The sequence below is a fragment of the Schistocerca nitens genome, chromosome 5 (assembly GCF_023898315.1).
Source record: "Schistocerca nitens isolate TAMUIC-IGC-003100 chromosome 5, iqSchNite1.1, whole genome shotgun sequence".
Taxonomy (NCBI): Eukaryota; Metazoa; Arthropoda; class Insecta; order Orthoptera; family Acrididae; genus Schistocerca; species Schistocerca nitens.
Window position 1 is genome coordinate 717,096,777 of NC_064618.1, and position 26,741 is coordinate 717,123,517.

Below are 26,741 nucleotides of genomic sequence, written 5' to 3' on the forward strand. Positions count from 1 at the left end.
CGCCGAGAACTGGAAGAAAATGGAGCGAAGAAAGAAAAGCTGAATTCTCGCAAAGAATGAAGACCTGGTGGGCAAACAAGAAGAATAAGAAGCCCCAGAAGTGAACCATCTTTACTTAGCGTCTTCCATGTTGGGAGCTTTACGACTAATAATAATAATAATATATATATAAAATTCCCGGCAATCAGTTGCAACAATTATGCATATAATAAGTTGTTGAAAGTCGTTTGTCGTGGAAAAACTGGCGACTTCGAACATCATTATGTTTTCCGCAAACAAAGTTGTATTTCACAAATGTTATTAATTGTCTTCATAATGTTAACCACGTATAGTTAACGGAAGACGTAGAAACGGTATTCCGAAACGAATACGTATAGCGTAAGTCAAACGTTCGAATTAGAATAGAGACCCCACGAACACAAATATAAACTCCGCTACTCGCTCGTTACACTTGAAGGACAGATGTTGAATGGGCCGAAACGAGCCGCCACATAACAGCGTAGTTGCCTGCTAACTTCGAAAGAAGGTAGATGCGGTCCCTAGCGCAACTTATAACATCGTCGAAAATCAGTGCGGACGGTCAGCTTTGGTACACCCTGTTAAAAAAAAGGGAAAATGGAGGCGATACAATTGGAGAGCGATGTATATACGAATTACAAAAAACTAATAATAAAAAAAATTGCGAGGCGCGAGATTCGATCCGGCGACCTTCGGATTACGAACCCGAGGGCTTACCGCTGCGCCACGACGCTGTAGAAAGTTATTAATCGTAGACAGTATTTCACCGCAACGGTTTCTTTTAACTGTCGATTTTCTCGACAACGGCTGAGAAGTGCATCTTGGTGCTTTGCCACATTACACCTCTGGCCATGAGCTTTTATTATGCGCAGTATGAATCGAATCTGAATTTCACAATTGGCGGCCTCCCCTTGTTAGTTAGAAATAGGTTTCGTCGGTCCACAACACGTTAGACAACCGTCATCTTCCTCCATTTTTTGAAGTGTCCACATCCCAAATTCTCTGGTGTCAGCAGTTCATGCTGACGCTGGGCTCTGTACGAATAACACACGAGTATACGTCTCAGTGCTTCCCAAATAGTTGCGCGTGGAATGCCAGTGCGACGTGAGACTTCACGAGTGCTGACATAACTGTGAGAAGGAGAACCCACTAAATTCTCCATTTGTTCGTGAAATGTCAGATCAGCAGTAGCCCTTTTGTCTGGTCGTCCACTAAAGGGCTGATTGTCTAAACAACCTGTGGCTTCGATCTTCATTTTCTTCACAGCGTCACTTGTCACAGGACCTTTTCCCCTTCAAATAGTCTTCTTACGGCGGGCGGTACAGTTGTAAAGTTTGTAACGTCCATTTAGAAAAATTTATAAATGACAGTGCTGAGAAACGTCTTAGGTTATTTGATTTTCAAACAGCTCAGCAAAACTGAACGTACTCAGACATTTCTCTCTTTACTTATTCTGATCATCTCTAAACTGACACAATATTTTTTTAGTGCAACGCAATCTGTCTTTCAATAATCCCTACAAGAGGATGGCCCTGACTAACAATATCTCTGCCTCGTGATGACTTGGTGTTGTGTGATGTCCTTAGGTTAGTTAGGTTTAAGTACTTCTGAGTTCTAGGGGGCTGATGACCATAGATGTTAAGTCCCATGGTGCTCAGAGCCATGTTTGACTAACAATAACATATACCTTTCATGAATCACTTACCTCACAAAAATCTTCGTTATTCGAACGAGTGCAATACATCGAGCGCCAATACTGCCAGCTAAATAAAAGATTCTAACTACTGAAGGCACTAACTACTAATAGGCATAGCAAATGAAAGATTTTGACAGAGAACAAACAATGTATTTATCTTAATAATGTTCAAAAGTCGTCATATCTGTATCTATCAATTCATGATATCCATCTTTACAAATTTCCTTTTTCTGGCGGACACACGTCCAGATCGTCCGCTTGTAGCTACCTCTCAAAACTCTGGCATCTCTCTCTCCACATCCACCACTGCTGGCGGCTCACCTCCAACTGCGGAACGCTATGCGCTGTTCACATCCAACTGCCCAACACTACAATAGCGAATATTCCAACAATGCAAAACCAGCCACAGACTGCACACAGCACAGTCAGTGATTTTCATACAGAGCGCTACATGGCGTTACCAACATAAAAACTTTAAACAGCCTACTTACAAGTTGCAGTAGCCGATTCCCTACTGTGAGAGTAAATCTTCAATAAAAGTGCCGTAACTGGTAAAGTCGACATGCCGTAATTGCTGCCGCATCTGACCCCCCACCCCTCCCATTACAGCGCATATTACGCACGATTCTCGTATGGCATTGCTGACGTGTTGATGTTCCGCACCATTTGTTGGCAGTTTTTTTGACTCGTTTTTTGGTTGTGATAAAATACCATAATTTCATTAATTATTCAAATATCGAATGTTAACGAACGTTTGGGTCACCCTGTACATCAGAAAATTCGCGACACTGCTTGGTATTATTTAAGAAAGATCGCAGATCGATTTATTCACTCGTTCTAGATGGTTGTCCAATCTATCACGGTATGTCGGTCTCCGAGAGGCACTTCATATTCTTCGCTTTCGCCACCTCGCTCTCTCTTACTTACCTCATTAATAAATGTCAGTAGGAGAATTGATTCAATGTGCCCACACAATCTTATTCACCCATCCACGTACATGATTGCATCTAGAGAATACGAATTTAATCGGCAGTCATTAAAAATTCTTAATGGCCAGGTTTCAATGAAATTTATCCGTATTGAGAAACGAAGTGCTTCCGCTCTCCCCTGCGCCTTCCTCGCAGCCCTCGTCTTCTCCCGCCTCGGTGGAGGAGAGAGCAGCTGCTTTGTTCGCTGCTCGGTAGGTCCGAATAGCGCAAATCCAGGTCAGGTATGGCTGCGACCGGCGAACGGCGGCCATCCCGCGGGAGCTAGTCTGCCGTGAAACGAGCACCCCAGCCCAGCAAGCCCGGCCCCGGTGAGCAGCTTTCCGACGCCTGGACGAGCGTTAAACTCGGTGCGGCGCCCATAGCAGGGGGGCGGCGCATGCGCGCCGGTAAGCGCTGGTAGACGCCCAGGGAAGGGGTGGAGAGGGATGGGTGGAGGGGTTAAACTCATTATCGACGGCAGCCCGGCTCAACAGGGCAACGCGGCGTGGCCGCTTATCGCGTCGACCCAACCGGCCCGAGAGCGCCGGCCAGTGGCAGCCGAGACCGGCTCTAGGGGGTCCGAAGCAGCCTGGCGGCGCCGCGCAAGCCAGGCTGCTGCAGTCCGGGTCGGACTGTGCCGTTGCAGCCTGGTATCAGCGGCGCGAAGCCGGGAACTACACTGCCGAGGCGGACTCGATATCAGAGTCAGTAGAGCAGGAAGGAGAGGACCACAAACCTCAGTACGAAATGGCTGAGACCGAGACACACCACATAGAGTCGGAAGGAGACGTAACGCGCAGGGGTGGAACGCCACGTGGGCGTGTGCTAATAGTACACAACGAAAGCGGCCCTACTTTGAAAGCAACAAGTTGTGATTTTGCCCTTTACAGTTCGACCTATCATCCGATTACGTGAAAGCATAGGTGGTTAATCAATACAACACATGTAGCTTATCTACACTGTTGTTGTGGTCTTCAGTCCTTAGAGTGGTTTGATACAGCTCTCCATGCTACTTTATTCTGTGCAAGCTTCTTCATCTCCCAGTACCTACTGCAACCTACATCCTTCTGAATCTGCTTAGTGTATTCATCTCTTAGTCTCCCTCTACGATTTTCACCCTCCACTCTGCCCTCCATTACTAAATTGGTGATCCCTTGATGCCTCAAAACATGTCCTACCAACCGATCCCTTCTTCTAGTCAAGTTGTGCCACAAACTTCTCTTCTCCCCAATCCTATTTAATACATCCTCATTAGTTATGTGATCTACCCACCTAATCTTCAGAATTCTTCTGTAGCACCACATCTCGAAGCTTATCTACACTATGTAATCAAAAGTATCCGGACACATCCAGAAACATAAGTTTCTCATATTAGGTGCATTCTGCTGCCACCTACTGCCAGGTACTCCATATCGGCAACGTCAGTAGTCATTATACATCATAAGAGCCGAACTGGGGCCCCCGAGTAACTCACAGACTTCGAACGTGGTCAGGTGATTGGGAGTCATACGTGAGATTTCGACACTCTTAAACATTCCTAGGTACACTGTATCCGATGTAATAGTGAAGTGGAAACGTGAAGGACGCGTACATAATAGAGGCGTACAGGCCGACCTCTTCTAATGACAGAAACACTGCCGACAGTTGAAGTGGGTCGTAATGTGTAATAGGCAGACACGATCTATCCAGACCATCACACAGGCATTCCTAACTGCATCAGGATCCACTGCCAGTACTATGAGAGTTGGGCGGGAGGTGAGAAAACTTGGATTTCATGGTCGAGCAGATGCTCATAACCCACACATCACCCCGGTAAATGTCAAACGACGCCTTGCTTGGTGTAAAGAGCGTAAACATTGGACGATTGAACAGTGGAACAACGTTGTGTGGAGTGACGAATCACGGTACACCATGTGGCGATCCGAAGGCAGGGTCTGGGTATGGCCAATACCCGGTGAACATCATATGCCAAAATGTGTAGTGCCAGCAGCATTATGGGACTTAACTTTTGAGATCATCAGTCCCCTAGAACTTAGAACTACTTAAACCTAACTAACCTAACGGCATCATACACATCCATGCCCGAGGCAGGATTCGAACCGGCGACCGTAGCGGTCGCGTGTTTCCAGACTGTAGCGCCTAGAACCACTCGCCCACCCCGGTCGGCGAGGGTGTTTGACCCCTTGTTGTTTTGCGTGGCACAATCACAGCACAGGCCGTCAATGATGTTTTAAGCACCTTCTCGCTTCCCTCTGTTGAAGAGCAATTTGGGGATGGCGACTGCGTCTTTCAACACGATCGAGCACCCGTTTGTAATGCACGGCTTGTGGCGGAGTGGTTACAAGACAGTAACATCTCTGTAATAGACTGGCCTGCACAGAGTCCTTACCTGACTCCTGTAGAACACCTTTGGGATGTTTTGGAACGCCGACTTCGTGACAGACCTCACCGAATGGGCTGCCATTCCCCAAGAAACTTTCCAGCACCTGATTGAACGTATGCCTGCGAGAGTGGCAGTTGGCTTCAAGGCTAAGGGTGAGCCAACACCGCATTGAATTCCAGCATTACCGCCGGAGGGGGCCACGAACCTGCAAGTCATTTTCAGTCAGGTGTCCGGATATTTTTGATCGCATAGTGTACGTATACAGTGTAAATTGGCTGTTTTATGCAATCGACATTGATAAATCTGGCGTTCAAATACCACATTCGAGATTTTCATATTCTTTCGATTGCAAGGAGAAAACTATCAGCCCTACAGAAAAAATGAACAGGAACTTTTAGTAGTAAACTGAATGTGGTTAAATTTCGTATTGTCATACGTTTTCGTTGGGGGTTCACGGTTTTCGAGTTATTCAATAAATACATACAAAGCGATCTTCAATCGCACGTCCGCCCCCTACATCTACATCTACATCTACATTTATACTCCGCAAGCCACCCAACGGTGTGTGGCGGAGGGCACTTTACGTGCCACTGTCATTACCCCCCTTTTCTGTTCCAGTCGCGTATGGTTCGCGGGAAGAACAACTGTCTGAAAGCCTCCGTGCGCGCTCGAATCTCTCTAATTTTACATTCGTGATCTCCTTGGGAGGTATAAGTAGGGGGAAGCAATATATTCGATACCTCATCCAGAAACGCACCCTCTCGAAACCTGGCGAGTAAGCTACACCACGATGCAGAGCGCCTCTCTTGCAGAGTCTGCCATTTGAGTTTGCTAAACATCTCCGTAACGCTATCACGGTTACCAAATAACCCTGTGTCGAAACGCGGCGCCCTTCTTTGGATCTTCTCTACCTCTTCCGTCAACCCGATCTGGTACGGATCCCACACTGATGAGCAATACTCAAGTATAGGTCGAAAGAGTGTTTTGTAAGCCACCTCCTTTGTTGATGGACTACATTTTCTAAGGACTCTCCCAATGAATCTCAACCTGGTACCCGCCTTACCAATAATTAATTTTATATGATCATTCCACTTCAAATCGTTCCGCACGCATACTCCCATATATTTTACAGAAGTAACTGCTACCAGTGTTTGTTCCGCTATCATGTAATCATACAATAAAGGATCCTTCTTTCTATGTATTCGCAATACATTACATTTGTCTATGTTAAGGGTCAGTTGCCACTCCCTGCACCAAGTGCCTATCCGCTGCAGATCTTCCTGCATTTCGCTACAATTTTCTAATGCTGTAACTTCCCTGTATACTACAGCATCATCCGCGAAAAGCCGCATGGAACTTCCGACACTATCTACTAGATCATTTGTATATATTGTGAAAAGTAATGGTCCCATAACACTCCCCTGTGGCACGCCAGAGGTTACTTAACGTCTGTAGACGTCTCTCCATTGATAACAACATGCTGTGTTCTGTTTGCTAAAAACTCTTCAATCCAGCCATACAGCTGGTCTGATATTCCGTAGGCTCTTACTTTGTTTATCAGGCGACAGTGTGGAACTGTATCGAACGCCTTCCTGAAGTCAAGGAAAATAGCATCTACCTGGGAGCCTGTATCTAATATTTTCTGGGCCTCATGAACAAATAAAGCGAGTTGGGTCTCACACGATCGCTGTTTCCGGAATCCATGTTGATTCCTACAGAGTAGATTCCGGGTTTCCAAAAACGACATGACACTCGAGCAAAAAACATGTTCTAAAATTCTACAACAGATCGATGTCAGAGATATAGGTCTATAGTTTTGCGCATCTGCTCGACGACCCTTCTTGAAGACTGGGACTACCTGTGCACTTTTCCAATCATTTGGAACCTTCCGCTCCTCTAGAGACTTGCGGAACACGGCTGTTAGAAGGGGGGCAAGTTCTTTCGCGTACTCTGTGTAGAATCGAATTGGTATCCCGTCAGGTCCAGTGGACTTTCCTCTGTTGAGTGATTCCAGTTGCTTTTCTATTCCTTGGACACTTATTTCGATGTCAGCCATTTTTTCGTTTGTGCGAGGATTTAGAGAAGGAACTGCAGTGCGGTCTTCCTCTGTGAAACAGCTTTGGAAAAAGGTGTTTAGTATTTCAGCTTTACGCGTGTCATCCTCTGTTTCAATGCCATCATCATCCCGGAGTGTCTGGGTACGCTGTTTCGAGCCACTTACTGATTTAACGTAAGACCAGAACTTCCTAGGATTTTCTGTCAAGTCGGTACATAGAATTTTACTTTCGAATTCACTGAACGCTTCACGCATAGCCCTCCTTACGCTAACTTTGACATCGTTTAGCTTCTGTTTGTCTGAGAGGTTTTGGCTGCGTTTAAACTTGCAGTGAAGCTCTCTTTGCTTTCGCAGTAGTTTCCTAACTTTGTTGTTGAACCACAGTGGGTTTTTCCCGTCCCTCACAGTTTTACTCGGCACCTACCTGTCTAAAACGCATTTTACGATTGCCTTGAACTTTTCCCATAAACACTCAACATTGTCAGTGTCGGAACAGAAATTTTCGTTTTGATCTGTTAGGTAGTCTGAAATCTGCTTTCTATTACTCTTGCTAAACAGATAAACCTTCCTCCATTTTTTTATATTCCTATTAACTTCCATATTCAGATATGCTGCAACGGCCTTATGATCACTGATTCCCTGTTCTGCACTTACAGAGTCGAAAAGTTCGGGTCTGTTTGTTATCAGTAGGTCCAAGATGTTATCTCCACGAGTCGGTTCTCTGTTTAATTGCTCTTGTTCTGCCACTAATGCTGCTGAGTCGGGAGGTCGGTAAAAGGAGCCGATTATTAACCTAGCTCGGTTGTTGAGTGTAACCTCCACCCATAATAATTCACAGGAACTATCCACTTCTACTTCCCTACAGGATAAACTACTACTAACAGCGACAAACACGCCACCACCGGTCGCATGCAATCTGTCCTTTCTAAACACCGCCTGTGCCTTTGTAAAAATGTCGGCACAATTGATCTCTCGCTTCAGTCAGCTGTCTGTACCTATAACGATTTCAGCTTCGGTGATTTCTATCAGCGCTTGAAGTTCCGGTACTTTACCAATGCAGCTTCGACAGTTTACAATAACAATACCGACTGCTGCTTTGTCTCCGCATGTCCTGACTCAATAGTCACCAGTCAGAATTTCTTGTACCAGGTGTAGAAGTATGAAACCGAAATTTCCCTACAAATTGCGCAAGCCGTCAGTGTACGGCTCGTGACACCGCGTCTACAGCGCCATCTGCTTCTTGTAACGGCTGACGAGGAATGTCAACACACACTAACCCAAGTTTCATACATCGGTAGCTGTTTCAAACCTGTAAACATGTCGACTTTTGTGCCTACAAACTACGATTTTCGGACAGCATTGGTTTTCTGTTATCACTTGAAGAAAAGTGCTGCAGAATTGCATCGAAGGCTTTTCCAAGCTTTCGGCGAGCATACTCTTGGGATAAAACAGTGTTTCGCGTGGTTCAAAGAATTCAAAAGTGGAGATTTTCGCTTGAGAGCGCGGGAAACCACCGAAAAAGTTCGAAGGCAACGAATTGCAGGCCTTATTGCATGAAGATGACGCTCAGACTCAACAGGAACTCGCCGAACCGTTGAATGTTACGCAGAAAGCCGTTTCCCTTGTGTTGAAAGCTACGGGAAATGTGCAGAATGCGGGAAAATGGGTTCCGCGTGAACTGAATGAAAGCAAACAAATCGAAAGACGACTTGTGAAATGCTGCTCGCCAGATACATAAAAAACTCGTTTCTCCAACGAATAGTGGCAGATGATGAAAAATGGATATATTCTGAGAATCCCAAGCGTCGTAAATCATGTGTAAATCCAGGCAAACCATCGACATCCACCCCAAGAACAAATCTCTTGGGAAAGAAGACAATGCTCTCTATTTGGTGGGATCAGAAGGGTGTCATCTATTATGAGCTGCGAAAACCTGGTGAAACCGTTAACACTGATCGCTACCAACAGCAAATGATCAATTTAAATCGAGCCTTACATGAAAAACGAACGGAATATGGAAAAAGGCAACACAAAGTCATCGAAGTCACATTGTTTCTTGGTAATACCCCAACACACAGCAAAACTGGTCAGGGAAACGATCGAGGCGTTCAGTTGGGAAATACTAGGGCATGCGTCTTATTATCCATACTTGGCTCCGTCCTATTATCAAATATCAGCAAAACTGGGACACGCTCTCGCTGAACAACGCTTCAGTTCGTATGAAAATCTACGAAAATGGCTCGCTGTCTGGTTCAAATGGCTCTGAGCACTATGGGACTTAACTTCTGAGGTCTTCAGTCCCCTAGAACTTAGAACTACTTAAAACTAACCAACCTAAGGACATCACACACATCAATGCCTGAGACAGGGTTTTTTGGTGTGGCATTCATAGCCTGCAGGAGACGTGTGAGAATTGTGTAAACAGCAGTGGAGATTATTTGTAAAAAAACACTGTTCATCAGTTTCAAACAACGGACGTGTAATTGTTGTAACTAAATTCCGGTTTCATACTTCTACACGTGAAAATCCCTCTCACCACTGTACAAAAATTTCAGTCTAAACGAACTATTTCAGATTTTCCAGATTTTATGGACTCTATCGATTGGATTATTACGCCATCAGCATAGTCAACTTTTTCATTAGCATTATTAATTTAAATGTGCCAGTGAGCCCGCATCTCGTGGTCGTGCGGTAGCGTTCTCGCTTCCCACGCCCGGGTTCCCGGGTTCGATTCCCGGCGGGGTCAGGGATTTTCTCTGCCTCGTGATGGCTGGGTGTTGTGTGATGTCCTTAGGTTAGTTAGGTTTAAGTAGTTCTAAGTTCTAGGGGACTGATGACCATAGCTGTTAAGTCCCATAGTGCTCAGAGCCATTTTTTTTGTGCCTCTGATGTTAGTGAAAACTACTTTTGTAAACGTTACACTAAAAGTACGTTGACATTCCGATCCAAACTTAACGTTTATAAGCACAGTAGTTTAGTAGACAGTAGGCGTGACGAATACAACGGTGTAATTGTTGATGATAATGATCGATGGCATTGTTGGCTGGGAGGCCCCATTCGGGGAGTTCTGCCACGATATTGCAAGTCCATTTTAGTTGACGCTACTTCGGCGGCTTGCGAGTCAATGACGATGAAAATGATGATGAAGGACACTCAACACCTGGTGCCCTGTGGGGAATCGAACCCGGGCCTCTTGCGTGGTAGGCGCTAACTCTAACGCTACGCTACGGAGGTGGACGATGTAATTGTTAGTTTTATGCTGTTAAAATTCACAGAACTGTTGGTTAACATTTAAACAAATGTCAATTTTATAATTTGTAAGTCCAGTAAAAGAAGATAAAAAAGCCGAATGGGGGAAATAATTCGTCGAGTCGCAAATTTTTGTACAGTGGTAGGAGGAAGTGTCATGAACAACATACTAGAAATCCTGACCGGTGGCGTCTGACTGCGGGAGTCGGGATGCATTTGACGATCACTTCCGTGCGTTTTCCTCGAATAACTCGAAAACTAACTATCAAAAACGTATCCCAGTGTGGCGAAACAAGCGCTGTATCATTTCAGAGATACAAATGCGAGCGAGTGTGCCAGTTCACTGCTATAGCGCCACGTCACCACAACGCATCTGCGCCTAGCATACAAGTATTGCACCACAATTTAAAAATGAAATAAAAAATTACAGTAGCTTTTTTGAAGTTTGTTAACATATGCTTCCGCATATTAATGTTTAAATTGTCAAATCTTAGAGTGATCAGATAAATATCTTTCCCTAAATACGTCGTTTTAATAAAAACAAGTGGCACCAAATAATAAAGCAAGAAATCCCAAAATTGGTCAGAATGTGCAAATGTACGTCGGAAAACAGCTGCTACAAGTTTCAGCTTGATCGGAACAAAATTTTAGTCAGAATCTACGTTTCTATGAGAAGTAAGTGACGCCGAGAAATCAAAAAATTCGAATGACGCCTCAGTTTGATATGAAAACCTGAAGTATGCGACCCCATTTAGCTACCTCTAATGGTTTTCGAGTAATTTGCTGAAAATTAAATTTTCAACAAAAACGTCCTTATTTGTTGTAGATTAAGTATCAGTTATGTTAATGCTAGAAGGCTCTGATTACAGCAGTTGATTAAACTCATTAAATAACGGAGCTATAACAAGTTTTATGACTTTGATGTAAGTAAATATCAATACAAGGTCTCTTAAAGTTGTAGTTCAAAGGTCATGTTCTACTGTCAGTTCCGGTCTAAAATTTATAGACGGAAAAGTTTAAATGCAGGCGAGCTAAAACTTTTCGTGTTATTATAACCAACTTAATTCCATTCATACAAAAATGAGGAAGATTCTAAACTGATTCATGACAGTGTTATGAAATATTATGCGTCCGAGATAGCGGCCATTTAGAGGCTACTACCGGGGACATAGAGCGGATGACAGCAGGTGTTCCCTTGGCCGTACGCTGCGCCCTTGCATAAATGCGGCCAGAGAGGCAGTTCACTTCGGACCCAGCTACCATACACTCCGCGTCAGTCAAACGCCGACTTGGGCGCTGCATCGGGTAGCGTCACAGCCAATCTGCAACTAAACTTATGTCTTCATTACAAATAGGAAGTGAAATCGCGGTACACCATCATGAACCGCTTAGGTTTCGCAGAAGTAACTTTGTGTGCCGCCCGTAATGTTAAGAAATCAGTGTGGCAAGTGGTGATAATTATTTTCCAGGTTTCTGCCGAGGAATTACTTGGAATATCAGAAGTCAGGGCGAAAGACCATTTAATGGGAACCTACCGTACAGATCGACTCTGAATTGCTGATAGTGTTGTTTGGGTCAGAGATATTTATTATGAAATGGCTCTGAGCACTATGGGACTTAACTTCTGAGGTCATAAGTCCCCTAGAACTTAGAACTACTTAAACCTAACTAACCTAAGGACATCACACACACCCATGCCCGAGGCAGGATTCGAACCTGCGACCGTGGCGGTCGTATTTATTATCAGTCTTATCGTCAGGAATATTACTATGTTGTGCGTGTGAAAGTTGATCAAATATATGTATCAAGCAGAACTCAAAATCTTCATTTGTAATCGTAGTTCCTGATCTCGGTGAGTAAATAGAGAACAGAAATATTTCTTTCAGTGGGCTGCATTAGAATGTGAACTTGCAGACTGGAAACTATGGTCAGCATGTTCTCCATCGCTTTCTGTCTGACCACAAAAACAGTTTTCCGGCTCTCGTAGAAGACGGCGCCGCCGCCCCACACCTGTACACAATTGAAAAATATTAAATTTCCTACATTTTTTCTGTAGGACTAATACTTAACGCGCAGCAAGTGACTAAATACGAAAATCTCGCTTGTGGGTTTTTAAGGCAAGATACGAGGTGCGGCTAGAAAAAAACCGGACTGATGCTGGAAAAAACATTTATTTACAATTATTTACAATTTCATGTTATCTCCTTCAATGTACTCTCCTCCTCGGTCTCTACACCGCTCCATACGAATTTTCCACTGTTCATAGCAATGCTGCAGATCATTTTCGGTAAGTCCATACATTACTTCCGTCGCTTTTTCTTTTACTGCTTCAACAGTCTCAAATCTAGTTCCTTTCAAAGCTGACTTGACTTTAGGGAAAAGAAAAAAGTCACAGGGGGCCAAATCAGGTGAGTAGGGTGGATGATCTAAGATGGGAATGTTGTGTTTTGCCAAAAACGTCTTCACTGACAACGCACTGTGAGCTGGGGCATTGTCTTGGTGAAGGATCCATGACCTTTTTCTCCACAAATCGTTCCGTTTTCTCCGTACTCGCTCACGTAGGGTAGCCAGGACGCTAATGTAGTAATGCTGATTCACTGTTTGTCCCTCTGGTACCCAATCAATGTGCACAATCCCTTTGATGTCAAAAAAAAACAATCATCACTGCCTTGAATTTCGATTTTGACATTCGTGCTTTTTTGTCGTGGAGAACCAGGAGTTTTCCAATGCATCGATTGGCGTTTAGTTTCGGGATCGTAAGTAAAAAACCACGATTCATCGCAAGTAATAACATTTTGTAAGAAGGTGGGATCACTTTCAATGTTTTCCAGGATGTCAGAACAAATCATTCTTCGGCGTTCCTTCTGTTCAATTGTGAGACACTTTGGAACCATTTTTGAACACACTTTGTTCATGTTGAAACTTTCATGAAGAATCTGCCTAACACTTTCCTTGTCAACTCCTGTTAACTCAGACACTGCTCTGATTGTTAAACGGCGATCTTGTCGAACAAGTTTACCGATTTTTTCAATGTTTGCATCAGTTTTTGCTGACAATGGTCTGCCAGTGCGAGTGTCATCACTGGTGTCTTCGCGGCCATCTTTAAATCGTTTAAACCACTCAAACACTTGTGTTCGCGATAAAAAATCATCGCCGTACACTTGTTGTAACATTACAAACGTTTCACTTGCAGATTTTCCTAGTTTGAAACAAAATTTGATGTTAACACGCTGTTCTTTCTGTACACTCAACATTTTCCGACGCACAGACAAAACGTCAACTACTTAAAACAGACGCCACGGGCAGACTGAGTGCAGGAGGCAGATGAAACTCGAGCAGTAGGCGGAGCGAGAGTCACGTGACAGGCCACGCGACTTTCAGCCTTATGGCATTCGTTTTATTGTTTCACCAGTACTAGTCCGGTTTTTTTCTAGCCACACCTCGTATAACATCGCGGGTTGCATAAAACAACATCGGTAAGGGAGGTTGAACAGCCTGTATGCTAAAAATCCACCTTACTGTGTGTGGCAGATTTTACTCATGATTGTACCACCGCCTCCCCCTCAGCTGCTCAGTTCACTAATGTCACGTGGAAGCCATGACTGTCGATTCAGCTGTGTACGAGTTCCAATTTCTCTGATTTTATCGCCATGGTCCTTTCACACGTCGTACGTGGGAGGCACTAATACGTCTCCCGGCTCTTCTTGGAACGTACGTTCTCGAAATTGCTACAGTAAACCTCTCCGTGATGCGCAGCTCCTCTCTTGTGGTGTCTAACACCGGATTTCCTTGAGCTTCTCTGTAGCGCTCTCCGGCCCGTGAACCAACACCCCACTGATCTCATCCATTGATCCTACAGAGACTCGCCAGCAGTATGGTCGTCTTCCGTAGAAGATTTTCATTTCCTTTTCATCTACATCTACATTCACATCTACATGATTACTCTGCAATTCACAGTTACGTGCCTGCCAAAGGGTACATCGAACCACCTTTACGCTATTTCCCTACCGTTCCACGCTCGAACAGCGCGTGCGAGAAACGAACACTTAAATCATTCCGTGCGAGCTCTGATTTCTCTTATTTTATTATGATGATCATTTCTCCTTAAGTGAGTGGACTCCAACAAAGTAATTTCACACTCTGAGGAGAAATTGGTGGTCGAAACGTCCAGCCGCAGCGGAAAACGCCTTTGTTTAATGACTGGCATCCTAATTACAAAATGAGGTGCCCCTCTTTGAACTTCCGTCAGCTCTATCTGATTTGCATCCCACATCGCACAGGCGCACTCCAGAAGAGGGTGAACAAGTGTACTGTAAGCAATCTCTTCAGTAAACCTGTTACCTTTGGTTCTCCTAATAAATCTCAGGCATGCGTATGACTTTCCTGCTAATGGTTTTATATTGTCATTCCACTATAGATCGCTCCAGATGGTTACTTACGGTCACTTTACGGTGGTTACTGTTTTCAGTGTTTTGCTGCCAATAATCTACTCGAATAGTCAATCTCTTCTCCTATTTATGTGCAATACTTTAAATGTATTTACTTTCAGGGTGAACTGCCAATATACATCTCCATACATCGCAAGCCACCTTACTGTGTTCGGCGGAAGGCACTGAATGTCACTTCCCTTCCTATTCCACTTGCATATGGAGCGATGAAAAAACGACTATATTTATGCCTCCGTAAGATCCTTGGTTTCTCTTGTCTTCGCATTCCCTACGAGAAATGGACCTCAAGGGCAACAGAATCGTTCGGCAGCCAGCTACAGAAGCCTGTTTTGTAAATTACTCAACAGTGCCTCGGGAAAGAACATCGTTTCCCTTCCAGGGATCTCATTTGAGTTCACGAATACTCGCTTGTTGAAAGAGACCACTGGTAACAAATCTAATAGTATGCTTCTGAATTCCTTCAATGTCTTCCTTGAATATAACCTGGTGTGTTTCCCTAACACTCGAGCAGTACTAAAGAATTGGTCACACTAGGGTTCTACACATGGTCCCCTTTGCAGATGAGCTACACTTTCCCAAAACTCTACTAATAAACCGAAGTTGACCACAAATCGTCCCTGCTACCGACCATACATGTTCGTTTAGTTTCGTATCGCTTTGTATAGTTACGCTTATATGTTTAATCGACATGACTGTGCTAAGCAGCACACTACTAATTACATATTCGTAAATTACAGGATTATTTTCCCTACTCTTCTACATTAACTTATATTTTTCTACATTTACAGCTAGTATCTATTCATCATGCTAACTAGAAATTGTGACCAAGTCATCTTAATTCCACCTATAATCACTCATCAAAGACGCAGTCCCATACGCTATAGACTGTTGCTTACCCTACCTATCGGAGAAGAAGAGGGGTCCTATCACAATTTCCTGGGGCCTCCCTAATGATATCCTTGTTTCTGATAACAACTCTACGTCTCTTAGTCTTCGGGTGACTCACGTCTCTGGAGACGTATCCTAAATGTTCGGATCTTCGTTAACAGTCTGCAGTGGGAACAGGAAATTTGCCTGTCCGCTGGATATCGTGTGGGAAAAGGACATGCTGATTTTCATAGTGGCGATGATTTCAATCCATGATGGTTTTGGGCAGAAGGTTTACTTTTGTCTCAGGGAAATCTGTTATATTCGATCTTAGAATATGTTCAAGCATACAGATGACGTTAACAAAACGGGTCTGTAATTCTGCGAGTCTCTTCTTTTAGTCTTCTTATATACAGGAGTTACCTGTTATTTGTTTCAGTCGCCTGGGACTTTGTGCTGTGGCAAAAACTCGCGATATAGACAAACTAAACAAGGGCTCAGTGGCATGTTCTCTGTAAAACGTAAAATGCATTTCCGTCTGGATCTGGAAACTTCTTTGTTCTGAACTCTTTCAGTTACTTCGCTAATCAATGGGATCAGTGCCATGTACTCTGTAAAAGCAAATTGTGCTTCCGTCCTGATCTGGCAACTTGTTTGTTCTGAAATCTTTCTGTTGCGTGTCAACGCCAGGGATACCTATTTCCGTGTCCTCTATATGGGAGTCTCTGCGTCGGTCAAACTATGGAATGTAAGTACGATCCTTCTGCGCGAATGATTCTTCAAAAGCGAATTTTAAAACTTCTGCTTTCCTTCTCCTGCACTCCGTTCCCACACAAGACTGATCGACGAATGAGTGATAGATCTGTATCGCGGTTTTAAGTAGGACAAGCATTTTCTTGGGTTCTTTGGCAAGATTTTTCGCTATGGTACGAAGGGGGTCGTTGTCTTATGTTACGCTCGTCGATAATTACACAGACCCACAAATTTCAACTAATTTCTGCCTGCCAAAGACAATTTTTGGAGCAAATCACAGAGTAATACCAATTCTAATTGAAAGAACTTCCGTGCTCAATTTCCATGGCTTGAATTTTAAATTTTGGTGGTTGGAATTATATTTGAAAATCGAAATTGTCGATTCCTCATCCTCTTTCGACCCGTGAGCGCTACAGTCTTTGCATCCTTAGCACTTAGAAATTTTGTTAATTGAACACGATAGGTCTTTTCCGTCATTAACCCAAGTACTTGAGACATACTTCTGTAGAGCACGATCTACATACACAGTAAAATTCGCCCTTAATTTCTCTGTGGCCATCTTACTGGGATCTTCTCATGAAATTTCAATCACCAGTTTTCTCCTTCGAGTGCCAAGACCCTCTGTTGGCTCCCACATACATACGGAGAAATTATGATCATGATAAAATAAGAGTAATCAGGCCTCGCTCAGAAAAATTTAAGCGCTCGGTTTTCCCGCTCGCCATTCGAGAGTGGAACGGTAGAGAGATAGTTTTAAGGTGGTTCATTGAACCCTCTGCCATTCACTTTATTGTGAGTAGCAGAGTTCAAATGGCTCCGAGCACTATGGGACTTAACATCTGTGGTCATCAGTCCCCTAGAACTCAGAACTACTTAAACCGAACTAACCTAAGGACATCACACACATCCATGCCCGAGGCAGGATTCGAACCTGCGACCGTAGCAGTCGCGCGCTTCCGGACTGAGTGCCTAGAACCGCTAGACCACCGCGGCCGGCTGTGAGCAGCAGAGTAATCACGAAGATGTAGATGTAGATGTAGATACCGGAACTAAAAGATTTCCAATTCATTGTCTAAGTAGGATGTTTTCAGCATAAAAACTCTCCTGTTCAACACAGATTTATTAACTTTAATAACCATCGACGCCGCGACGGCACCATGATCACTGATCCATATATCTACATTCACGCCGTCGAAAAGGTCAGGTGTGTTTGTACACCCTGTACCAAATGTCATACTTTGAAAGTCTTCCTGCATTTCTCTGCCGGCCGGAGTGGACGAGCGGTTCTAGGCGCTACAGTCTGGAACCGCTCGACCGCTACGGTCGCAGGTTCGAATCATGCCTCGGGCATGGATGTGTGTGATGTCCTTAGGTTAGTTAGGTTTAAGTAGTTCCCCGTTCTAGGGGACTGATGACCTCAGAAGTTAAGTCCCACAGTGCTCAGAGCCATTTGAACCATTTGCATTTCTCTTCAGTCTTCTGCTGCCGTTGCTGTGTTCCTGTAGACAGCATAGCGGTCTCAGTAACACAGGTCACGCTGGCACGGTAGCTCAGTGTGTTCAATCAAAGGATTAGCTGCACTCTATATTTTAAAAAAATCTGAGTGAATGGCTCAACGATGAGCTTGAACGTGTGTCATGGGACGCCTGCCCTGAACAAATGCAACGAAAAAAAGAGCCGCCTGCGAGGTGACCGTCGACTCGGTAGTTAGCAGGTTCGAATTCTGGAGGTGGATGAAATTTTCACTGCCAGCATTTGGACGGCAATGATCCAGAACCAGATACAGTTGATATACAAGTCACCACACCATCAGCAAATGAAATAAGACAAACAATAAAGAATTTAAAGAACAACAAGGCCTGTGGGGAAGACCAGGTATATGCTGAGCTTTTAAAAAATGGAGGACCACAATTGGAAATAGAACTACATTCCTTAATTGAAACAATTTGGGAGACAGAAAACATACCGGCCGATTGGAAAACTGCAATTATATGCCCCATCTTTAAGAAGAATGATCCCCTTGTCTGTGATAACTACAGAGGAATTGCCCTACTCGATGTCACGTATAAAATTTTGTCGATGTGTATACTACACAGACTGATTCCCATAACCGAAGAACTGATTGGGGACTACCAATGTGGTTTCCGCACTAACAGATCCACTTTGGATCACTTATTCACATTGAGACAAATAAATGAGAAGGCATGGGAATTTAATGTAGATATCTATATTCTATTTATAGACTTCAAGAAGGCCTATGATAGCATACACCGACAGACACTCTTAAACACCATGAAAGAATTTGAAATACCATTAAAATTAATCAAATAGTTAAAATGTGTTTGGAAGAAACCATATGCAAAGTTAAGACACCTGCAGGAGAGACTGAAAATTTTAAGGTGTACACTGGACTGAGACAAGGGGATGCCATCTCACCTATTCTATTTAATATTATCTTAGAGAAGATTGATAGAGAATTCACCAAAACTAATCCACAAGGGATCCAACTGCAGGGACAGAACATTACTAGACTTGCTTATGCAGATGATGTAGCCTTAATAAGCACTTCAAAAGCTGAATTAATCAGGATGATGCAAAATTATTACAAAATAGCTGAGAAAGCTGGACTTCATGTGAATGAAGAAAAGACAGAATATCTAGTCATAAGTAAAAAACTCCAAAAGAATACACCACTGACCGTAAATGGTCTCACTTCCAAGGCAGTTGACCACTTCAAGTACTTAGGGAGTCTTTTTAGCAGAGACAATAGAGCAGAAATAGAAATAGACGCCCGTCTAGCAGCAGCTAATAGAACTTTTTACTGCTGTATCAATATTTTAAGGATGAGATCACTTAGTACTGAATTCAAAATCCGTTTTTATCAGTCAACTATTGTACCAGTAGCATTATATGGATGTGAAGCTGTTACATTCAGGAAAAAAGATGAAGAAAAACTGTTGATATTTGAAAGAAAAATACTAAGAAAAATATTTGGACCAATCTTCGATGAAAATGTCATGGAGTGGAGGATAAGGAAAAATGAAGAACTACGGGAGCTGTACAAACATAGTACCATTGTGGAAATGTTAAAGAAGAGAAGACTCAACTGGGCTGGTCATGTAGCAAGGATGCCGGAGAACAGACTACCCAAAATAGCATCCACTAAGAAATTAGAAGGAAAGAGAAGAAGAGGAAGACCTCGAATTAGGTGGATGGAGAATATCCGGGAAGATGCAGCTAGGATGGGCATCAACTCTGATTGGACAACAATTTCCCTGGATAGAAATAATTGGAAGAGGCTCGTAGAGCAGGTGTATGGTCGATAAGGCCTTAGCCACGTGTAAAGTAAAGTAAGTAAGTAAAGCATTTGGACGGCGTAAAGTTCTCTTCGCGCAACTGTCCTTGATTAAATTCCAAATCTCTCCACATTATCTCATTAAGTGAGGACGTGTGACATGGCTGATAATGATCTTTCCGTCGAATGGGAACGCTAAGGCCTGGGCCACACGAGCGGAATAGCTGCGGAACGTCAGACGCGCGGTAAATGCCCGCACCGCTATGGCGCATGGGATAGAGGCAGCAGTCCACACGGGACGGAACGTCTGCGGCTGCGGAATTTTGCCGCTTGCCAGCCGCATCGCCCATAGCGAGGCGGAAAACCCGCTGCGGCACACGCAGCGCTATGGGCCATGAGAATCAATTGGGCATTTCACACGGGCGGTGCGACAGGTGTGCGGAGAAGGGCCAGCTGACAGCAGTCAGTGCTAGGAGCGGAGTAGAGCGGCCATTTCATTTGCAGCAGGCAGTTGCGTGCTCCGATCCGTGTGACTACAAAGTGACTTCCACGATGCGTCCACTAGACATTGAGAAAATAGATATGGAGATTCTGATAATGGAAGTGGAAAAAAGGCCTTGTATTTGGGATGTAAGGACCGAGGAATACAAGGACAGAAATAAGAAGGATGCAGCATGGCATGAAATCTGCTGTGCATTATTCGATGATTTCGCAGATCATTCAAGCACAGAGAAAAAATCCGTTGGTAAGTTTTTCGTCCATTATTAGAATAATAGAATTGCTTAAAAGATCACTCTGAATTGCAACACAGTTAGCGAATTAGTTTTCTGGAACTCGTTAAGTATTTTTGTTTAGAGATTGCTGAACAATGATAAGTGTCGAGAAAGTCCTGCATCTCTATTATACCGGCCGAAGTGGCCGTGCGGTTAAAGGCGCTGCAGTCTGGAACCGCAAGACCGCTACGGTCGCAGGTTCGAATCCTGCCTCGGGCATGGATGTTTGTGATGTCCTTAGGTTGGTTAGGTTTAACTAGTTCTAAGTTCTAGGGGACTAATGACCTCAGCAGTTGAGTCCCATAGTGCTCAGAGCCATTTGAACCATCTCTATTATTGTTGACATGTTACACATTGATAATGTAACAACAATGCACAAATACAACAATTGAAAAGAACAGCATATTTGGACAATAATATGTAAGAATTGGCAATAATGTCATCGATTCTTTTGTATCGCATGAATTAAGCCACATGATCGCCTTGGACAATTACAATATTGGATAGAGTGATAAATCACTAAAAATAGAACATCAAACAAACCAGGTTCAGTAAGCACTGCTCTCAAACGAGTTTCTGGATAGTGTATGAAAGAGTCAACAATAGCTGATTAATTAGTTTTATCAAGTCTCAGGTGAATTTACAGGTGTAATTACCGATAATAAGCTGCTGTTGTTGTTGTGGTCTTCAGTCCTGAGACTGGTTTGATGCAGCTCTCCATGCTACTCTATCCTGTGCAAGCTTCTTCATCTCCCAGTACCTACTGCAACCTACATCCTTCTGAATCTGCTTAGTGTATTCATCGCTTGGTCTCCCCCTACGATTTTTACCCTCCACGCTGCCCTCCAATACTAAATTGGTGATCCCTTGATGCCTCAGAACATGCCCTACCAACCGATCCCTTCTTCTGGTCAAGTTGTGCCACAAACTCCTCTTCTCCCCAATCCTACTCAGTACCTCCTCATTAGTTATGTGATCTAATCTTCAGCATTCTTCTGTAGCACCACATTTCGAAAGCTTCTATTCTCTTCTTGTCCAAACTATTTACCGACCATGTTTCACTTCCATACATGGCTACACTCCATACAAATACTATCAGAAACAACTTCCTGACACTTAAATCTATACTCGATCTTAACAAATTTCTCTTCTTCATAAACGCTTTCCTTGCCATTGCCAGTCTACATTTTATATCCTCTCTACTTCGACCATCATCAGTTATTTTGCTCCCCAAATAGCAAAACTCCTTTACTACTTTAAGTGTCTCATTTCCTAATCTAATACCCTCAACATCACCCGACTTAATTAGACTACATTCCATTATCCTCGTTTTGCTTTTGTTGATGTTCATCTTATACTCTTCCTTCAAGACACCATCCATTCCGTTCAACTGCTCTTCCAAGTCCTTTGCTGTCTCTGACAGAATTACAATGTCATCGGCGAACCTCAAAGTTTTTATTTCTTCTCCATGGATTTTAATACCTACTCCGAATTTTTCTTTAGTTTCCTTTACTGCTTGCTCAATATACAGATTGAATAACATCGGGGAGAGGCTACTACCCAACCAATGCTTCCCTTTCATGTCCCTCGACTCTTATAACTGCCATCTGGTTTCTGTACAAATTGTAAATAGCCTTTCGCTCCCTGTATTTTACCCCTGCCACCTTTAGAATTTGAAAGAGAGTATTCCAGGCAACATTGTCAAAAGCTTTCTCTAAGTCTACAAATGCTAGAAACGTAGGTTTGCCTTTCCTTAATCTTTCTTCTAAGATAAGTCGTAAGGTTAGTATTGCCTCACGTGTTCCAACATTTCTACGGAATCCAAACTGATCTTCCCCGAGGTCCGCTTCTACCAGTTTTTCCATTCGTCTGTAAAGAATTCTTGTTAGTATTTTGCAGCTGTGGCTTATTAAACTGATTGTTCGGTAATTCTCACATCTGTCAACACCTGCTTTCTTTGGGATTGGAATTATTATATTCTTCTTGAAGTCTGAGGGTATTTCGCCTGTTTCATACATCTTGCTCACCAGATTGTAGAGTTTTGTCAGGACTGGCTCTCCCAAGGCCGTCAGTAGTTCCAATGGAATGTTGTCTACTCCGGGGGCCTTGTTTCGACTCAGGTCTTTCATTGCTCTGTCAAACTCTTCACGCAGTATCGTATCTCCCATTTCATCTTCATCCACATCCTCTTCCATTTCCATAATATTGTACTCAAGTACATCGCCCTTGTATAGACCCTCTATATACTCCTTCCACCTTTCTGCTTTCCCTTCTTTGCTTAGAACTGGGTTTCCATCTGAGCTCTTGATGTTCATACAAGTGGTTCTCTCATCACCAAAGGTCTCTTTAATTTTCCTGTAGGCAGTATCTATCTTACCCCTAGTGAGATAAGCCTCTACATCCTTACATTTGTCCTCCAGCCATCCCTGCTTAGCCATTTTGCACTTCCTGTCGATCTCATATTTGAGACGTTAGTATTCCTTTTTGCCTGCTTCATTTACTGCATTTTTATATTTTCTCCTTTCATCAATTAAATTCAATATTTCTTCTGTTACCCAAGGATTTCTACTAGCCCTCGTCTTTTTACCTACTTGATCCTCTGCTGCCTTCACTACTTCATCCCTCAAAGCTACCCATTCTTTCCCCCATTCCTGTCAATTGTTACCTTATGCTCTCCCTGAAACTCTGTACAACCTCTGGTTCTTTCAGTTTATCCAGGTCCCATCTCCTTAAATTCCCACCTTTTTGCAGTTTCTTCAGTTTTAATCTACAGGTCATAACCAATAGATTGTGGTCAGAGTCCACATCTGCCCCTGGAAATGTCTTACAATTTAAAACCTGGTTCCTAAATCTCTGTCTTACCATTATATAATCTATCTGATACCTTTTAGTATCTCCAGGGTTCTTCCATGTATACAACCTTCTATCATGTTTCTTAAACCAAGTGTTAGCTATGATTAAGTTATGCTCTGTGCAAAATTCTACCAGACGGCTTCCTCTTTCATTTCTTACCCCCAATCCATATTCACCTACTACGTTTCCTTCTCTCCCTTTTCCTACACCCGAATTCCAGTCACCCATGACTATTAAATTTTCGTCTCCCTTCACTATTTGAATACTTTCTTTTATTTCATCATACATTTCTTCAATTTCTTCGTCATCTGCAGAGCTAGTTGGCATATAAACTTGTACTACTGTAGTAGGTGTGGGCTTCGTATCTATCTTGGCCACAATAATGCGTTCACTAAGTTGTTTGTAGTAGCTTACCTGCGTTCCTATTTTCCTATTCATTATTAAACCTACTCCTGCATTACCCCTATTTGGCTTTGTGTTTATAACCCTGTAGACACCTGACCAGAAGTCTTGTTCCTCCTGTCACCGAACTTCACTAATTCCCACTATATCTAACTTTAACCTATCCATTTCCCTTTTTAAATTTTCTAACCTACCTGCCCGATTAAGGAACCTGACATTCCACGCTCCGATCCGTAGAACGCCGGTTTTCTTTCTCCTGATAACGACATCCTCTTGAGTAGTCCCCGCCCGGAGATCCGAATGGGGGACTATTTTACCTCCGGAATATTCTACCCAAGAGGGCGCCATCATCATTTAATCATACAGTAAAGCTGTATGCCCTCGGGAAAAATTACGGCCGTAGTTTCCCCTTGCTTTCAGCCGTTCGCAGTAGCAGCATAGCAAGGCCGTTTTGGATATTGATACAAGGCCAGATCAGTCAATCATCCAGACTGTTGCCCTTGCAACTACTGAAAAGGCTGCTGCCCCTCTTCAGGAACCACACGTTTGTCTGGCCTCTCAACAGATACCCCTCCGTTGTGGTTGTACCTACGGTACGGCTATCTGTATCGCTGAGGCACGCAAGCCTCCCCACCAACGTCAAGGTCCATGGTTCATGGGGGGGGGGGGGGGAGATAATAAGCTAGAACAATAAAATTAATAAAACTGTAAATATTAAGGAAAATGCATTAAAAAGTTCATTTTCTGCTCTATGTAACACCTCAGATTTTGCTGACCTGCCAAGGAACTTTACCAGCCTCACTTACAAAATAATTTGCCATTACATCTCTGTTCCTTATTGCTGACACATTTCTCCTTCTTTCATCCAAGTTTGTTGCAGTCTCAAATCCATTCACAATGAATGTGTCTTCAATTTGGTGCCCAGCTCTCTCGCCCACATAGTTATGCAGAACACAACATGATTTTGTTATGGCAACAGCAAAATCCAATTTCACATTCATGGCTCGCTGGAACACGCGCCATTTGTTCGACAATATGCCGAAGGAACATTCAACGTAGCTACGAGCCCATGACAAACGGTAGTTGAAAATTCTCTTCTCGTGTGTCAGCATTGTACCACCATATGGTCTTAGTACGTGTTCTGCTTCGTCACCAGCAAACACATACGGTGTAACTATCCCAGTGGCATTTGGTAAGCCAGAGGGCTCTGGTATACACAATGTATTTCCGTTCAGACGTTTACACAGGGTAGATTTTTTTTAAAAATTGTGCTGTCTGAATCTTTTCCAAACGAGCAAATGTCAACAAAAACGAATCTATAATCTGAGTCTGCCACAGCTAAAAGAACAATGGAAAAAAAGTCCTTATAATTATAAAACAGTGAACCACTCGTCTTAGGTCTGACCAACCGAATGTGTTTACCATCGATTGCCCCTATGCAATTTGGGAAATTTGCACGGATTTTGAATCCATTGGCAATATTCTTCCACTCCTCCTCTGTCGGCTGAGGCAGACACTTGTCACGCAGGCAGCCCCAAATCGTACAGCACGGTTTTCTCACTATGTCACTGGCTGTTGACTTGCCTATTCTGCATTTATAGTGCAGATCAACTAAGTGACAACCAGTAGCCAAATACCTAAAACCAAAGATATAAATGTATAAAAATTACGTTCAATATTTAGTCATTATTTAATGATGTTAAAGATTTTAAAGTTACGTTAAATTTCCGCTTCTTTTTCTCTCCTTTGTAGGCCACAAGGCACAACAAAATAGGCGTAACATTAGGGACTATTATCGGAAATATGTAAGGAAAGTGAAGAAATCTGGTTCAGAAGCAATAAGAATATTAAAATACGTGTACGCTGACCAGCTGGGGTTCTTGGCACCTGTTTGAGAAACAAGAGATTCAGTTTCAAGTCTACAGCACTTGGAACATCCTTTAGAATTTTCCCTGGCAGAAGACGACACCGGCAATCCAGTAACATCAGTTGACGCCTCAACACCTGAGCAGATTTCAGTAGGCTCATCGGTTCCACAAAAGAAAACGAAAGTGAGAAGCGTGAAAACAGATCTTGAAGCTAAATTATGCAAATTTCTGTATAGTCCTCCAATTCGTTCTCCGTCCGCTGAGGACGAAGACAAACCGTTTTTTTGATTCCTTGTTGCCCACGCTGCGTAATTTTGATTTATATCAAAAACTAGAATTCCGTATGGAAGTTTTGCGCCTACTTCAGCGCATCCGAAACGCAATATCGCAACCATTTCATGGCTGTTATGCAGCGTGTCAGCAACCTCTGCAACATGCACCAACGCATGCAGTAAGCCCAGGACATTTCCAAACATTACATACACAAGGAAATATGTACAACCATTCTATTTCAACAGAGCTTATTGATTCTGACTCTTGAGTAGAAAGTTTTAACAGAAAAGTGAATTAAAAGGAGTTACTTTCCCTTTTGGCATGTCCATTCTGTTAATTTCATTTACAGTTAATTGATGTTTCTTATCCTCAAAAGACAGATTTGCATGTAACATTTCATTCAATATCAATAAAGAAAAGAGAATTAAACTAGTTCGTTTATTGACCTAATCATTATCTTTTTTTTTAAACTGACATGAAAGTGTTGTTAAAACTAGTGATAGACATTACTGGGTTTCTTTAATTTTAGCTGAGATAATTTTTGGCTGAGACAGGATACTTACACATTAGAATTCACTTACCTTAAAGTTATAGCCTTCCCCCATGAACCATGGACCTTGCCGTTGGTGGGGAGGCTTGCGTGCCTCAGCGATACAGATGGCCGTACCGTAGGTGCAACCACAACGGAGGGGTATCTGTTGAGAGGCCAGACAAACATGTGGTTCCTGAAGAGGGGCAGCAGCCTTTTCAGTAGTTGCAGGGGCAACAGTCTGGATGATTGACTGATCTGGCCTTGTAACATTAACCAAAACGGCCTTGCTGTGCTGGTACTGCGAACG